The sequence below is a fragment of the Belonocnema kinseyi genome, chromosome 10 (assembly GCF_010883055.1).
Source record: "Belonocnema kinseyi isolate 2016_QV_RU_SX_M_011 chromosome 10, B_treatae_v1, whole genome shotgun sequence".
Lineage (NCBI taxonomy): Eukaryota > Metazoa > Arthropoda > Insecta > Hymenoptera > Cynipidae > Belonocnema > Belonocnema kinseyi.
Window position 1 is genome coordinate 111,340,124 of NC_046666.1, and position 18,706 is coordinate 111,358,829.

Below are 18,706 nucleotides of genomic sequence, written 5' to 3' on the forward strand. Positions count from 1 at the left end.
TCTTGTAAACTTTCAACACAACATAGAAGAAAAGAGTTAGTTGACTTCGTGAACAAATTGATTCCCACAAAAAATGGCAAACACTTAATTTTTTAATTAAAATTGTTTAAATAATTACTCTTTTGTAAAGCAACATAGAAAAGAGTGAGTTGACTCCGTGAACAAATTCACTCGTAAAAAAAATCAAACTCTTAATTTTTAAATTAAAATTGTTTAAATAATTAATTGTTCTTGTAAATTTACAACGCAGCATAATAAATTAAACGTATTCTTCAAAGAAGGGCCACTTATGAAAATTGTTTAAATAATGAGAATGTTTGAAAACATAAAAAAATGTTATAAAAAGACCCACCTTTTTTATTCCTCCAAATATTTTAGAAAAATTCCCGATCATAGCAGAAAGGCAACTTATCAGCATTATGCGGGCTAACCCATTTTTGAGAACGGAAGAATTTGTTTCTCCTAAACATGTAATTTTTCTCGTAAACGATGAAATATATCGCAGAAGAACACGATACATTTTTTATGAATCTATTTTAGGCGTGCAAACTTTTATGTGAACATTTTTTCGGATCTGTCATTGTTTCCGAGGAAAAGTAGAAAATTCGATTGTAAGAACAGAAAATTCTTCTGGTCACGAAAGTTATTTAGCCAGCATGAAAGTTACGACATTTTTGAGAAAATGGACTTTTAATTTTTTCAGAAAAACCGCTACCATTTTCTATATTTTAAACCTTTATAAGGTTTCGATTACGAAAAGAAGAAGATAAGCGATATGTGAATGACAAGGCAAAAAAAGAAATACCTGAATTAGGTAAAAAGAAAGAGATGTTTGAAGAAAAAAATCTAGTTTTTTCAAGCCAAAGCGCAAAATCCAAATACGCATAACTTCTTACAAAACATATTTTTGTCAATTGGAAAAATACGAATCGTCTAATTTCTTATCAAAAAACAAATATATTTCGTCCCCGAGAGATTCTATGACTTCAAATATAGAACCATGTTTGACGTGAAAAGTATTCGTTCCATAAAATTTACAAGTGTCCCAAAATTATGCTTAAAACGAAATATTAATATAGCCAAGGATTCAAACCAAATTACGGGACATTTTTGGATATTTGCCAATAAATTCGATATATTCAAAATAATTTTGTTAAAAACTAAGCTGAATCCAAAATAGTATCAAACGATTATGTCTGAATTACGTGGTATAGAAAATAACGGAAAGAAACGTCCGTTGCGTTCTTTTTCGTTTCTTTCGGCATAAAACTTTGAAGAAACATAACCTTGGCAGTGTGCCTCCGTAGTTGCATTATTTTAAAGTAATTTTTCATACGTAGCATAGTTTTCAGGTAAATTATATTGAATTTACATAAATAATCGTCAAATATCAAAATAAACCCCTTAATTTAAATCAGATCCCTGATTATACTATAAGTAAAAAGTAATGTGTTCTGATAGTCCACTTTTCTTTCTTATGTTGCAGATTCTGCTTTCAATAAATTGATTCTCAATTAATTGTGGACAGAATACCAGTCTCGAAAAATTAAAATTCTTGAACTGAAATTAGCAAAAAGTGTCTTACATTGCAGCATTGGAATTCAACGCAACAATGGACATGCTCCTTCTAAAAAAGAATTTTCCAGCAACAAAAGTTTCAAAAAATTATGGAACATAATCTCTCTAAAGAGAACCCGCCTCGACCCAGGAAAAAAGAATCCATTGAAAAGACGACTCTGTGTATTGCGTATCTGTCATTTGCAGATTCAGAAAGTTGAAACAGAATCGATTTGCGACTATGTGAATCGGTCATTTTCTCAAGCAGCTTCGAATCTGCCATGTACTGCAATGACCATTTCAAGCAAGGTTATATTGAATCGGTTTCCTTATTTTTTAATAAGGCTGATTTTTTGTGGTTAAACTGCCATATTTTACACGAATTTTTAAATTTATAAATAATCGAAAGATTAGAAGAAATCATGCGTGGGTCTACTAGATTCCTTTTGCTATTTCAGTTATCAGTCTTTACAGCATATAAGTTAGTCAATAGAATTATAACGACTAAAAGTCTTTAAAAACAAATCGGCGGCAATTATGGAATTCTAGTGACAGATACGCAATTCAAAAGACATCGAAACCCATTAAACAGAAGTGAATGGATTTTTGTTTCCTGGGGAGGTACACGCGATTAAAAAGAAATACGCGAAAATACCGTATTACTAAAAGCAGAAGGTTCAATCTCCCTTATAGACTAAACCTTCGATTATATTTTTGGCTTAAGCTTATTATCAGTATTGTTACAATTTTTTTTTGCTAGGGAAATATATAATATTTTACTCAAATCATTAACAAAGTCTTTTTGAATCTCTTTCACTTGTAATAAAAAAGAGTTTCAAATCTAAATTACATTTGAGATTTCACGTAAAATATAATTGATGCTTTATTTCTTCTCTTTTCCCTTTTTACGCCGAAAAATTCTTCACTGATTTAATGTATCACCGTTTTAAGTAGCTCAATTAATTACTTATAAAGTTTTCCCCTTTTCAAGTCAAGGAATGTTTACATTTTCAGTTTCCCCTTATGTAAAGCTAAAAAATGTTCGTTTTAAAATTCACCACCCGTCGAAACATGATTTATTGAACAAGCTTTCCCTGTTTCAGTTAAAAAATTGTTTAATTATTTGATCGCACCTTTCAAGAAGCAGGAAAATCCAATCTAAAATTATTGCTTTAATTTAAAGTTATTCCATTAATAATTAGTATTACTATTATAACTACTATTATACTAACTTCTATTGTAACTATTATACATATATAATTATGTTATATTTATAGTGATCGAGAAAGAGAACCGAGAAGTCTAAATAATAAAATAAGGAACCAATAATAAACGAATGGAAAAACCAAGCCGAGTTTGTTGATGTTTCATTTGAATTTCACATTCACTCAACTAATGCACACCCCTGTTTCTGAAGACTTTTTTCCATTTGACCTATTTTGCAAATCTTCTATCTCATCAAGATGAATTACTGAAGCCGTTTTGATCCCCACCTGTCAAGAATGCGAATTTATAATTAGTGGAGATGGATACTCTGTAACATATTTCATTCTCTTTTTGTCAAACATATTTCGACTTGAGCCCGATTAAACTGAAAAAATATATATATAAAGTAAATATAAAATGTACTGAAAGCGTGTAACTTTAAAATAATTAAATTTACCATCATTTATAACAATTCTTCTCTAGTTGAATTTTATTTTGATAACATTATTTGCTTCAACTCAAAACACGATCCCAATGCAATTGCATCCATAATTCGTGGGATTATTTCCGCCTGCATAATCCATAGGATTATTTCCACCACGAGCGTAAGGAAATAAACCACACACGTATTTATCCATAAATAAAAATTATCAATAGAAAATAAAAAGCCTAGTGTAAGAGCCCAAATTAAAATGATTGAAAAGTGAGATTATAATTAAGAGTAAATTTAAATCACGAAATCGTGAACGAATAAATATTATTTGATTCGAAGTTATGTGAATCGTGTTTTACAGGCATTCTTTTAAAAATAAATTAATATTTTATTTCCATTGAAAATTGAAAGAAACTCTTAAGTGAATGTCAAATGTTCAATAACTTTCAATTTTAATTTTGACTGTAAATGCAATAAATGTACGATATTTATTTTCCATTTATCTTGAAATACAATTTTATTAATCGGAAGTATCTTATTTGAGAAACAGAATTTAAGATAAGACTTTTGGACTCAAGCTCTAACCTCAACATTAAATCACCTCATTTTAATTAATAAATACTAGAATGAAATATGTTTAGATAACAAGCGGTACTCTGTTTTTAAATAGAATTATTGGCATATAGAGAAATACTGTTTATGTTAATAATTTGTATGTAAAATGAAATTTTTAGGTGATAACCTCAATTCACCTAAACTTCCGAAAGTTTTATCTTAGACAAAAATTAATAAATCAAACACTTTCCCTCTGTATAAATATTTCTATTTAAAAAATGATTATTGCTTATAATCGCTCCCATTGCTTCATCTCAACCGCCTTACAATAATAGTACCTAAATAAATATAGGATATAAATACGTACACTGTAAAGTTTCATGTAATTATACCACAAAGATCATAGGACATAAAAATACCAGTTATTACTGTGGGAAATTTATCAAAATTAGGTAGAAATAACACGATAATGTAAAATCGCGCACAGATGGTAAAAACAGGTTTTGGAAGAATGGAATTTTACATTTGCCCTGTGAAATTACAGCGACGCTGCAAAACGCCGCATGTAAAATGTTGCGTATGAGCAACGACCAGCCCGGCTATTTGGAATAGTTGAATGTATGTTTTAATTAAATCGAATCGTAAGAATAATAAGATATATAAATAAAAGGAGTCATGTGTTTATTAGGCAGAAAAAATTAAACTTTTTGTTTGGTTTGCTGTAACAAAATAAATACGCATCAAACTTATAAGGTTATGATCAGTGGGCGAAATAGGCGCGTTCTAACTTATATCAGCTGCTGTCGAAACAGCCGTAACATTCAAAATTATTTTTTTTTTCGCAAGCAAGCTAAACATGCGAACAAATTTATTTAAGTAAAACAAATTGCGCTTTGCCTTTGTAATGCGCTCAAATCAGAACAATCCACGATTTCAATTCTAAAATATATCCGAATGCTGCTAAAATTTTGCACAATCTTGCACTGAATTTACTCGCAGGCCTCGCAGGTTACCAAGCCATTAAGCGTTCAACAGCGAAATTACAAGGATTATGGAATTTTACATTGCTGCTGTAAAATGTATTACACTCCGCGTGTGAAATTACACTAATTGTTGGAAGCTTACATAAATGTACTAAAACTGCATTTTTATTTCGGTTACACTTTAGTGTAAAATTTCCACAAAAATCACTGGTATTTTTATGTCCTATGATTGTTGTGGGAAAATTACACGTTCATTTTACATTACATTCATTTATGGTAAAATTCCTTTAATAATCACTGTTAATTCACAAGAAACGTGTAATTTTGTGACAACAATCATAGAAAAAAGTTGCAGAATGAAATGTCTCTTTAACTCTTATGATTTTTCTGCTGGCTGGCGACTCTACTTATTGCAGCTTTCTATGATCACTTGCCCCAAATGCAAAATTCAATAGAGCAAATTCGAATTTTATAAAGAACAAACAATGAGCTTGTTCTTTTATTTCGTAGATTTAAATTTTGAAATTTAAAAGAAAGATTTGTCACGAAATCCCACCTCACATCAATTTGAGTTACAGATTTATCCAAATTCGCAAGCAGAAACCCATCTATCAATCGTTCCGAAGGCGTCTGGTAATCTAGTGATTTTTTCGGCGTAATGAGTTTTAGGGAAAATGAAGTTTCGGACAAGTGAATACCTACCTACCCATGATGGATCCAACCCACTGAAGGTCTAGCCACGCGCAAGTAAAAAAAATGCGGCCAATCAGCAACGACACCAGCTACGCGGCCACGTTGAAGAAGTGAGCGGCATTTTCAAATAGGTGAAACCAACAAATTGAAGTTTTTCCAATTTTCCTAAGAATAAAAGTGTTTGTAAGTACAATAATTTTAAGTTAAAAATTCATTTCATATACAATTATAAGAAACATATTCTTCATTAAGTTATAGAATACTGAAATTCTATGATCTGAACTTCGAGTTACGTGAACAAGAAACAAAGCGTGGCAGTACGAAATTAGATTTCCAGTATTCTTACGAAAATGGGTGACCCATTACCTCAATGTATTATCTCGTTACTCTTTTCTGAATAAAACTCCCCCCCCCCCCCATCAAAAACCCAATGAATCAGGACTAAGTTTTTATTTTTTAATATAATTGAGGATTCCAATTTCTATTGCAATGCATAGTATAGCCTATCTCAGTTTTTTCTACTGCTTTTTAGCTCCGTTAAAAAATTCCAATTTTGTTGGTTATCAAATATTACATTATAATACAATTTAAAAAATTCAACTCGTCGAATTATAAAGAAACAAAAGGCAATGTTTGTTCAAGCACGATATGTTTACATTGAGAAAAACCAGTGCTTTTTTCGACAAATATTAAAAGAGGTCTAAACTTCAACACAAACTCGGATATTTCTTTTCTAATTCTAATATTACTTTGGATTTATATAATTTTTTGTATCTCTAAAACTGCCAGAAGTATATCAGATTCTTTGGATCATATAAACTTTGAAGTACATTGCAATCGTTTACAAATTAATAAGTTTAAAACTGCTAAGTATAATTCTCAAAATTAAAGTAATTATATCTTAATTGTAAAATGAAAACCCATCAAGGAGCAAAATTCAAAATTTAGCGTTCAACATGAAAACTCAGAACTCTAGAATTGTAATAATATAAAATTACGGAAATTATTCAATTGCTGATGTATCAATTTTAGATCGTTCAAATGTTAGTCTTTTTAGAATGTGAAATTCGAATTGTAAATTTTTAATCGTTTCAATTTTAACACTTTGCGCAGAATAATAATGCTAGAAGAAGTTTGATAAATGACACTATCACAGCTTTTAATATGAAATTTTGAATGCTTGCTTCTTGAACTACTTTACTATCAACTACGAAATTAAAAGTGTTCAAAAATTAATCTAAAAATTAATTTAAAAAGAAACTGCAGTTTCAAGAGCTCAACGATTACAGTGTTTTAGAATTACACATTCAAAACAATAATTTAAAATTAAAATTATAGAACTTTTAAAGACGATAAATATGTCATTGTCTTGAAACCTTTGAAAAATTTTCAAAAGCTGATTTGCAAATGCAAAACAAATGCAAAAGCCGAAGTATTTTCCAAAGTCAAAGTATTCGAAGATTTAGGAAAATGATACGTATTCTTTGATGAAATTTTTATTGTATGATATAGGATAGTACGTAAAAGGTATTTTTTTATCAATGCATAAATTTTCTTTACTGTATTTCAGAAATATATTCATATACTTAACAAATGAACAATTTATACCCTTAAAGATTATAGAAAGACGAGAAAATGTATCGTCTTAAACAAAAATGATTGAAAGTAACCAATTTTTCACTCCAAATGAAGACTTCCACGGAGTAATAATAAGGAGACCGATCTCCGTACAAACGTTCTGACAGCGGTAACTGTACATTTATTGCATTTTAACACAATGCTCACAAGGAAGGGGACATGCGCACTGCGATTTGCTATCTCCTTTTCTCCCGCGAGTGAGTGCCAATGCTTGACAACCACAACATATTACCTAATATTATACTGCCAGATTATTCAATCTGCACATTTTATTTCATTTAATGATTACAATTAAATCTGTATTACTTACCCATACTTTTCAGGTCACCATTTGTCAACTTAATTCTGTAAAAAAACAGAGAAATAAATAAGCACGTATATTGACAAACTCAAATGACAACATTTACAGGAATATACCCTCAGTATTTAGTTGTCATCAGCCCTTTCCGACTACTGAGAAAAGTAGTTGTCGCTTACAAGTTCCCTGGTTCCACTTCGCTGGTGTACTAATCCGCCGGGCGGCGCATCAATCGTCCTGCTCTGGTAAGCCATTGGTCTTTTGGAAAACTCAATAATTAATATTAAATAAAAACATTCCAGATTGTTTCAGTTTGAAAAATTGAGACCAACAATTCTTTGATGGGTAATTAATATTTTTAAAATATGAAAGTCATTGCAGTGTAATAGGATTATTGGAAAAGGATTATTTTTAAAGTGCCATATATCCCTGGATTTTCAGAATTTCATATATTGCAAGCATCATTTAAACGCGTTTAGCAATTTATATTTATTATATATGGATTTATTCTAATGAAATTTGAATATAAAATTATTAAAATTATAACTTTACACATGGTTGTTATTAACGATATGTATTAAACATGTGTAAATAAGAATGTAAAAAAATTAAAATCCTAAGAGAAAACGAAATATTAAAATAAAAAATATAACAAAATAAAATTATGATATAAAGATATTTTAGAAAGTTAAATAATGAAATTATTTAGTTAAAAGTGTCCCCGGACACATTTTTCAGGAATAATAAGTAAAAAATGTTATTGTGCTAATTACCAAATTTTATGCATGTGTATTATTTTGTGGTCAGGGTGATTTTTAGCTCTCTGTCATTCCGATAATGTAGATCTCTATCGTACCGATTCTTTCGGTAAGCACTCTAGAATAATTATGAGGCAATAAACTATCTTACCAGCCTAGCTGGTAATGTAGATAGATAAATTTTGAAATGTTTGGCCTAGAGGGCGTACGAAACAGTATGAAACTTTGAAACTAATGTTCAATTTTTCGCGACTGGGAAATTTTTTATGAAAAAAACTTTTTTCATTGCCTGCAAACAAGGTTAGTTCCGGGAGATTAGTTACTATGTTTATTTGCAAGTCCAAAGTTTTCGGCCAAAAATATTGTGTAGTTTGGAATTAACGCACAGGATAATTGTAACATACATTACCTCCAAATATACACACGTTGTTAGCAATATCAAACACTTTTTTGAGAAAAAACGCAAATAAAGTGTGTCGGAACCTAAAACTGGTAAAATCGATAATTTTCCAAGTATCACATGCCACTAAGCCATTTCCCTTTCGGGGTAGGCGTGACTCACTCGGTGGGGGAAAGGAATAATGTGTGGAAGGGATAGAGAATTTTCAGATTGATCCAGAATTCTCGTGTTATTTATGTAAATAACACGTTCGTTCCGCAACACTGCTCCGACCCATGTATCTGATCAATCTCTCTAGCAATCACCCCAAGTGAAGATCCTCACAAAGTCGTTATGTAAGGTTCCGCACTCGGGGCCATTAGCATCCAAGGTCTTTTGTTTCAGGCGTTATTCACGCAACTGACACTCTTTTTATTGACTATTTGTCGCCATACTTTCTTGTCCTGGCATACTTCTCTGGCTTCTTTTATGTCCATGCATTTTTTCATGGAGGCTCTCGTGTTTCTGTTACTTCTTATGTTTCCTCTAACTACAGTCTCATTCACACATTCTAACCATTCTTTCAGCGGTCTACCTCTGGGCACGCTGCCATTTACTTTACCCTGATACACTTGTATCATTAGTCGTTCATTTGGCATTCTCTCAACATGCCCGAACCATCTTAACCGATTTCTTTCCCATGTTTCTACTAGCGTCTTTTCTGCACCACGTTCTTTTAGAACTATCTCGTTACTTACTTTGTCCATCAGAGTTTTCCCGCATATTATGCGCATGAATCTCATTTCAATTGCGGTAATTTTACTCTTATTTTTTTCTTGATAAGTCCATGACTCGCTACCGTATAGTACAGTCAGCATAAATATAGAATTATGTATTGCCATTTTAGCTTTGATATATTTTTACTTCTGATAAGGGGACCTGCTCTACCAATAACCTTCTTACCTTCGTTTATACGTCTATCTAATTCCTCATCTATCTTCCCGTTCCTAGTAAATAAGCTACCAAGGTATGTGAACTTATCAACTTGTTCAATTCCCTCATCATTTAATAAAATATTGCATAGTGTTTTCTCACTCTTTCCTTCGAACATCATAGTTTTTGTTTTATTTGCGTTAATTTTTAGGCCCATGCTCTTCATGTTTGCATCTATTTTATTCAACATTCTTTGTAAGGCTTCGATTGACTCTGCCATAACAACCGTATCATCTGCGAACGCTAACACACGTACCCTTACTGTTTCGAGATCCACACCCGCTTCGTCGAAAAGAGCCATTCTTAAACACTTGTTCATAAATAATATAAAGAACCATAAAGACATAACGCATCCTCGTCTAACTCCTTGAATAATATCGAAACAGTCACTCAATTTCCCATTCACCCTTACACTCGCTTTGCTACCCGTATATATTGTTTTTATAGCTTGTAGGAGCCATCCATTGACTCCACACTCTTTCAGGACTTCCCAAAGTTTCCTTCTAGCTACCTTGTCAAAAGCTTTTTCTAGGTCAACAAATTCACAGAAAACTTTTTTTCCTACTCTTAAACTTTTTTCCGTTATTTGCCTCAAGCTAAATATTTGATTCGTGCATGACCTTCCTGGCATAAACCCACTTTAGACTTCCCGAGTCTTTGCTTTTGTTATTTTCATTAAGCTACGAATAAGTATTTTTGAATATGTTTTACTTACGGTACTTAATAAGCACAGTCTATGTGGTATGCACTCGCCACCGTGTTTAAGCATTTCAGCGTTAATACCGTCTACCCCGGCAGCCTAACCGTTTTTCAAGTTCTTAATTATATCCCTAACCTCCGTGACACAGACTTTCTCAATTGAGTTTTCTATCGCATTGCGTTCAACATCGCAGTTGTGGTGTCCTATAGCTTCATCTCCGAATTGTCTCCTAAAATAGTCTCTGAAAGTCTCTAGTATTCCTTTTGCATCATATACCATTTCCCCCCTACTATTTCTCATGTTGACAAATTCTGTAGTTTTGTTTTCTTTCATTTTTTTATAAAGTAGTTTCTTGCTTCCTTCAAAGTCGTTTTGTACTTTCATCTCTTCTTCTGCTCTAATTGTATCTTTACGTTCTTTAACTAATCGTTTGAGTATCCTGTTTACGTGTCTATAATCATTTCTACATCTATTTTTTTCCTCATTGCTAAGACCTGCGATGTTCAAAGTTCTCCTGTACGCTTCTCTCTTTGCTTTTTGGGCAGCCTGAATTTCATCATTACACCACGCATCAGCATTATAAATCAGGAATTAAACAATTTTCAATGTTATTAATTCAATTTTTAAGAACGAGAAATTTTTTGGTTAAATATAACAAACCAATCAAAATTGTTGCATGCAAATATTTCTGTAATTCAAACACAAGTTTATTACATAATTTATTCTTATCAATGAATAAAATACATTTTTTTCAACAAAATACACGTATAAAAAGTGTGTGTGAGGGGAGGGGGTGGAAAGATTAAAAGAATAAGTAAATATAAGCAAAGTCCATAAATTCAGTATATTTTTCGAAAATTCACACCTTAATAACATCCAATATATGTACTATCATACATGCAAATTTTTAGTGTCATGTATATCTTAATGCAAATAGTACATAAATAACACCTTTGAGACATGCAGATATTCATCATTACTTAGAAAAACTTACAAACTAAATGAATCAGTTAAGGTACTGAAGGTAAGCTAAATTGGCTTCAACTATGGGGCTTTTGATTTATTCGAAAAGAAGCTTGGCTCACTTCTTCTTCAATTGACTAGCTTTTTAAATCTTTAATAACTTCTTTTTGATTTTAACAGCGTTTATTATCTTATTTTGGAATCCATTGAAAACTATAAAAAAGCTACAAAATTAATAAAATAGCGGTCGTTTTTCTAAAAATATGAAAAGTTGCTTTAAAAAAACCCACAATTATATATTTTTGCCAATTTCGTTTAAAATTGTTAGTCTGATAATAAAGATATCTTGTGGGTTTTATGCAGACCAAATAACTTTTGTCGTCTGGAGAATTTTCTTTTTCATATAATCAGATTTTCCAATTACTTTTGTGAACGAAAGATATGAAATTTTTTTTAGAACAAACTTTTCAGACCTAAAATTCCTATAAAAATAACACCTTGGCCTTTCGCGAATTTTGTATCGTTTGCGAGAATAATTCAGCAATGAATTTTTTATTTTAAAATATAATCCTTAACAAATAAAGCTGTCAAATCAAAATAGTCAGAATTAACAGCAGACCGTGGCCTAGCCTCTTTTTCATAAGTTTCACACGTCACATTGATCGATAATTATGAGAACCTCTGAGTCATGTGACACCCACGTGACACCAATTTGAATAAGTGTTTAACCGCCTCCAATTTTTAATAATTTTTTCTGTTGAACGACACAAAAGAAAAAAAAATTATAACGCCCTTTCGATTCAGATTAAAAATATGTATTAAATAATTATTTTATCTAAATTCGCGAAAGAACCCTATTCTCCCGACTTAAAGAATGGTTTAAACCGCCCAAAGCTTATATGATGCCTTTCTTCTGTTAGCAGAAACCTTGTTTAAATTTTGGGAAGAATGAAAAGGTGGCATTTACCAGGAAATCTTAAATTTTATCATCCAACTTTGAGAAATAAAAATATAGTTTCTAGAAAATCCCAGCTTTTTATTCTTCCCAATATTTTTGAAAAGTTTCTGCTAATATAAGAAAGTCATTCTATCAGCTTTATGCGGGCTAAACCATTTTATAAGCCGAAAGAATGATTTTTTCTTATAAATTTTATATTTAATTTTCCTCTCAAACGATATAAGGTATTGCAAAAGAGTAAAGTATATAATTTTGGGTTTTTTTAAAGCAACTCTTAACATTTTCAAAAAAACCTTCGCCAATTTATTAATTTTAAAGCTTTTTATATTTCTCGGTGCGTTTCAAAATAAACCAATAAAGGCTATCAAAATAAAAAAGAAAACGATAAATATATCAATTAGGTCGAAAGTGGTTGAGGATTCAAAAAAATTTGAGTATGAAAAAAATAAAGCAGAAAACATACCTACTTTCCTACTTCGTAATTTTATAAATAATTCTTCTCAAAGTTCTATAAAATAATACTTATAATAATAAACTCTCGTATTACTTTTGTATGCAGACAAAAAACACTGAAATTTTCTGTTTCGTTAACTTATTCGTAATACAATTTTTTTAATTCTTAGTATGACTTCTATTTAAATTGCACTTTAAGTATAAAAATATTGTTTTTTAGAAGTATAAAACTTATAAAACACATATATACCGAGGATAAAACCTTGTCATTGGAATCCTTCAGTTCTCGCTTGTTCTAATAATTTGTTCAGATAAAAAATGTAGCTCACAAACAAATTGACCACTTTTTAAAGTGTAATTATGTCGAAAAACTGCTTTTTCCCATTCAAGAAGACGATCTGAACTTGAAGGAACTAAAAGAAGGGTCCGCTTTTCTTTTGCGGATTTGTATCCCGAATTGCACGACCTGCCCTTGTAACGACCCATATTTTACGTATCAAAAGATTCATAAAAATGCACTAAATCTCACTATTATCATCAAAAGCCAAAAGAATACATTAAAAACCGCTTTTTTATTATTTTAAAAGTTTTTGTTCATTAGACTCAATGTTTTTCTGGAGCAGGATGAATGACGCGCTATCTGGTGGCTACCGGATGAGTTCACCCGTCATGTGTAACTTGTAAGCGACAACAGCTACTGTACAAAAGGTCGGCGAGTCGGATAGGGCTGGTTGTCATTCACACGGTACTCATTCGCACATTTCTTGCGGGATATAAGGAGATAACAAATCACAGTACGCATGTCCTCTTCCTTCGAGCATTGAGTTTAAATGCCTAAGGGCGCAGTCCCATGGATACATACAGAGATGAGGTGTGAAGTATTATACGTACCCATCCCTGGTAGCAGATTGGCGGAGTAGGTTATTCAACCAATCAGATGACTGCAGGGAATTTGCTGAAAAGTGTTCCGAAAGTGATAAGTTCGACCCGCGCACTCTTAAGGTTTTCGAATGTATGAAAAGTGTTTGACAAGTGAAAAAGGAAATTGGTGGTTAGAATATTTTTCAAAATGTGTAAAATTGTTGTATAATGACGGGTCCTGAGAAAAGTGAGTTATGTGTGGTTAATCCTAATTTGGAACTCAGGGCGCAGTCCCATTGATACATATTAGCAGGTCAGCAGATTTGCGGAGTAGGTTATTTGACCAATCAGATGACTGCAGGGAATTTGCTGAAAAGTGTTCCGAAAGTTGATAAGTTCGACCCACGCACTCTTAAGGTTTTCGAATGTTTGAAAAGTGTTTGACAAGTGAAAAAGGAAATTGGTGGTTAGAATATTTTTCAAAATGTGTAAAATTGTTGTATAATGACGGGTCCTGAGAAAAGTGAGTTATGTGTGGTTAATCCTAATTTGGAACTCAGGGCGCAGTCCCATTGATACATATTAGCAGATCAGCAGATTTGCGGAGTAGGTAATTCGACCAATCAGATGATTGCAGGAAATTTGCTGAAAAGTGTTGCGAAACTGATAAGTTTGACCCGCGCAGGGACTTGAGAATATGTTAGCCCCGGCGCTCGTAATGTGTCCGAATATTTGAAAAGAGTTTGACAAGTAAAAAAAGAAATTGATGGTTAAAATATTTTTTTAAATGTGTAATAACGGCGGGAATTATTCTGGGGTAAGTATTGATATAATAAAATAAAATATCACTATGCTTTTGCAGATCATTTGTGCAAAAAAAGTAAATATGGGATTCGGGATGACTACCCTACCGAAAGAAAACTCTGAGTTTTCTTTAGCGAAATAGCTTGGCCCATTTGAGACGATTTGACACAAAATAGTCTCGGAGATAGTTTGAGAGATTTGGGTCCTTTTCAAGATCCTTTTAGTGGCCCTTTTAAGAGTGGTGGGACGGTAATATAATGTTCCTTTTGTATTCGTCACTTACCGGGCGGGCAGAGTTATTTACAGTAGTTGGTCGTGGCTAATCCGCTATCCCTTTTTAAATTTCTCTTCAAATTATTAACACTTTTTTTTAATTGATGGATTTTCTCATTATACTTATTTATAATTATAACTTATATACTGTTATACAATTTTCTAATTGAATTCAAAAATGTTGTCTTTTTTTGACGTATCTCATTCCATTTACGAGAAACGTTCTATTAATTCCGATTTTAAGCATTAAAAAGAAAGTTAGATATCTAAAGTCATCAAAATCCATAGATTCCGAATTATTATGTTTTAGGCTGTTAATTATGAAATTTAAAAAAATCTACTTCTAAATTTTAATCCGGAAGCTTAACAAAGGACCCTTGAGTGTCGGCTACTCTATTGAGATAGCCTCTCTGCTTGTTATTTATGATCGTATTCTTATTTCAATTTCGGAAAGGATATTTTAAAGCTTTCAGACTATTTAAACGAGCTTCCTGGACCTTTAAAAATATCTACCTGAGTGCCTGCGGAGAATTTCTCTGAGATTCTTTGATCTAAAGAATTTTTAGTATATACTCAAAGATTCTTTTCGGTAGGGTAGTCAAGTTTAAGAAGAATATTTTACTACTAATCCCGTTTGCTTGTAACCCTTTTTTTAAGAAGTAGCACAAGGAAAGTTTTTATACTCTGCTAATATGTAATCTGCATATATCGAAACTGGTCTATCCCATGGTGCATATAAGTTAAGTGCGGAGTAGAAATCATCCAATAAGGACGCCTTTTCTTGTATAGATTGTTTTTTTTTCTTAAAATGGTGCGGTATTGGCAGCCTCCTAATTGTCCAAATCTGTAAACCGTACAATGTACGGTCATGGGACATGTAGATAATAAAGTGTATTTTTTAAATTTTCCTAATATGCAAAATTTAGAAAAATCCAGGGTTTCTGAACACTGAACAAATTGGCAGATTTTCACAATTTTAGAGGATTTACGGAATTCAGAATATTCAGAAAATGTATGCAATCCAGGGAATTCCAAATATTTAAGGAAATCGGGAAATTCATCGTATTCAAGAAATTCAGAAAATTCAAATTATTCAAGAAAACCCCAGGATTTTAGGGAGTTAAGGTATTTTCAAGGGTTCCAGAACATTTAAATAATGTAGAGCATTCATGAAATTCAGAATAATGAAGGAATTGATAGAACTTTAGGGATACCAGAGCATTAAAGGAAATCAATACATTCAAGTAAATTAAAGCAATTGAAAAAGTTCAGAGAATGTTACATACATTTTCTGAACTCTTTCAATTCCTTCAATTTTATGAATGTCAGGAGTTCAGGTGATTGAGAGAATTTAAAGAATTTAGGAAATTTAGGCAAATAAATTAAAATTATTTTGTCCCCAAAATTCTAAAACTCATTAAATTAATTCAATTTAATGAGTTTATAAAATTCCATTAATGCTCTGAATCCCCCGAGTTCCTTAAATACTCTGAATTTCTTATTCAACGAATTTCAGGAATTCAAAATATTGAAAGGAATTTAGGATATTTAGGATACAATGGTGAAAAACTACGGGGAATTTCAGGGAAGTCAAAGAATGCAGAGAATTTTTAGAATTCAAGGAATCTAGAATATTCACAGCATTGGATGATTTCAGAGAATTAAAAGAATTTTACGCATTTCGCTGCATTAGAAAATTACAGGAATTCAGACAATTTCGGTAATCTTATAGGATTAAGGGAATTTAAGAAATTCATTTCGGAATTTAGACCCATGTGAAAATATTTCCCGGAAAATACTCCACGGAAATTCCAGTTGGAAATTCCATTGTGTTTCCATGGCAATTCTACTAAGCTTCCGTTATCATTAACTCAACCCCTGATCGATTTCGGAAGTCTCGACCTTGGTCCCAAAACAATTCGTTTGCACCAGGTGTGAAAAAAACATATTCCTTGATAAATTTGAGGGTGTCGTCCCAGGATGGCAGAATTGCCTTGCGTTTTGTCTAATGGTTAAATCACTAGACATTTCAGCCAATCACAGTGTTTATTTGAATAATGAGGAGAATATTATTGGCTGTAATATCTAGTGAATTGTGTTGCATAATGCGTCAAATCACAGGACATTTCAGCCAATCACAGTGTTTCTCTGAATAACTAGGAGAATAATATTGGCTGAAATGTGTAGTAAATTGATGCATTATGCAAAACGCAATTCTGCAATCATGGGACGCCACCGAGTCCGAAATGCGTTACGTTTTGCAGATTGCGGTAGGGTGGCGTCCCATTATTGCAGAATTGACTTGCGTGATTTGACGCATTACCAAAACGCAAGGCAATTCTGCCATCATGGGACGCCACCCTCAAATTTCTCAAGAAATATGTATTTTTTACACCTGGTGCAAACGAATTATTTTGGGACCAAGGTCGAGACTTTCGAAATCGATTAGGGGTAGAGGTACTGATAACGGAAGCTTAGAGGAATTTCCATGGAAACTCAATAGAATTGCCGTGGAGTATTTTCTGGGAAATATTTTCACATGGATCTAAATTCCGAGATGAATTTCTTAAATTCCCTTAATTCTATAAAATTACCGAAATTGTCTGAATTCCTGTAATTTTCTAATGCAGCGAAATGCGTAAAATTCTTTTAATTCTCTGAAATCACCCAAATCTGTGAAGCGCCCTAATTGTTGGTCATCCTGCGTGGCCAGAGATGGGATGTGACTCCAGATGCCAAAGCTGGGACATGGTTGGGATCATGATCTAAGAATACATGGTCTAGCCATCCTCTCCCCCAATTTCGTCCCCATTCGCACTCCACCACTTTTAGCCATCTTGGTTACCATAGCATCCGTTAGCGTCTCGGTCTTCGCTCAAAAGATTTGAAATCATGAATCATGGCTACATTGTAAATCAATGTCAACACCTGTGAAAGTTCTCGATATTTAAATAAGGTGCAAGAAGCGGACACTGCTGACGCTATCCGTTTGCGAAAGCGCGTCGTGTTAAGATTAACATTGTGAAAATTGTAGTGGTGTTTCTATTGAAAATACAAATTTTAAAGTGAATCTAACGTGCCCATCCGGAGCGGATCAATATTTTCGTGTAAGCTAAAGTTGCACTATTTGCATTATACATATTGGTAAGTGTACTTTATATTATACATAATGGTAAGTGTACTTTATTAAGTGTACAAGGTAGCTGTCATTATAAACATAACCTACTAAGTTAATTTCCACATTTTTGATAAATGAATTTAATTGTTACTTATACATCCAAATTGTAAATAAATTTTATAGAATTTTCTGCATTTTCAGAAAATTGTAAAAAAAATTAATTTCATTTTGACAGATATTTCGAAGTTCTGAAAAAGTTTCCAAAATAATTTTAAATTTAAAAAAACTTCTAGATTTCTCAAGATTTTGAAATAAAATTTTGAAGCTTTCGAAGGATGTTTAAAGTATTTAAAAAGAAAATAACTAAATTTCTAATTTAAGAAGTGTTCAGTTAATTTTTTTCAATTTTTCAATATTCCATGTTTCTAGCTTAAAATTCCTGAAAATATATAATTTGACAATTTTAAAGTTCAGTGATTGATTTTTAAATGTAGAGCATTAAAAATGATAATGTGGGTGTATTTTTTTTTAATATCAAAAAATGTTAGTACCTTCAATTTTATACGCGTAAATTATTGAGCATTTGAAAACATTTTTTAATTAAAAACTTTTAAATTTGAATTTTAAAAGTTCAAAATTTGACAGTTCTACTTTGAATGCTTTTATTTGCAGCTCAGTTCTTATTACCTCAAGTGGAAAATTGTTTAGCTTTAGTCTTCCATTTTTCAAATTGCATTGACCGTGAAAAATGTTTGCGAACCGGAAAAAAAAACCGGGAAATGACCGGAAATTTATTTCGTCGATTAAAACCCACCCTACAAAAGATGAGTTTTCAAATGGACCAGTTTAAATGCAGATTCTGAACTTTTTCTCAATTCTTCACTTCCTATCTTAAAGTCTTCTTGCTGAATTGATTTCATATGGAAAAATTTCAATACTAACACTATTGCCTTAATCTGAAATAGCATAGAAAAATCTTCCACAAAATTTCAAATATCCTGCATGAAATTACAATATAAAATTTCGTATCACACACTCTTTCCCGCGATCTCACTATATGTTTATTCATTTATGTACATCTTT

General features: G+C 31.9%; 1 long non-coding RNA gene across 1 annotated transcript; it reads right to left on the minus strand.

Annotated features, from left to right (window-relative positions):
* Positions 1 to 5,442: 5,442 nt before the first annotated feature.
* Positions 5,443 to 7,500, minus strand: LOC117182222. The gene is made up of 3 exons (XR_004468288.1): positions 7,483 to 7,500; positions 7,376 to 7,410; positions 5,443 to 5,592 (listed from the first exon to the last, which is right to left on the minus strand). It is a non-coding gene; the product is annotated as an uncharacterized LOC117182222 (long non-coding RNA).
* Positions 7,501 to 18,706: the final 11,206 nt, after the last annotated feature.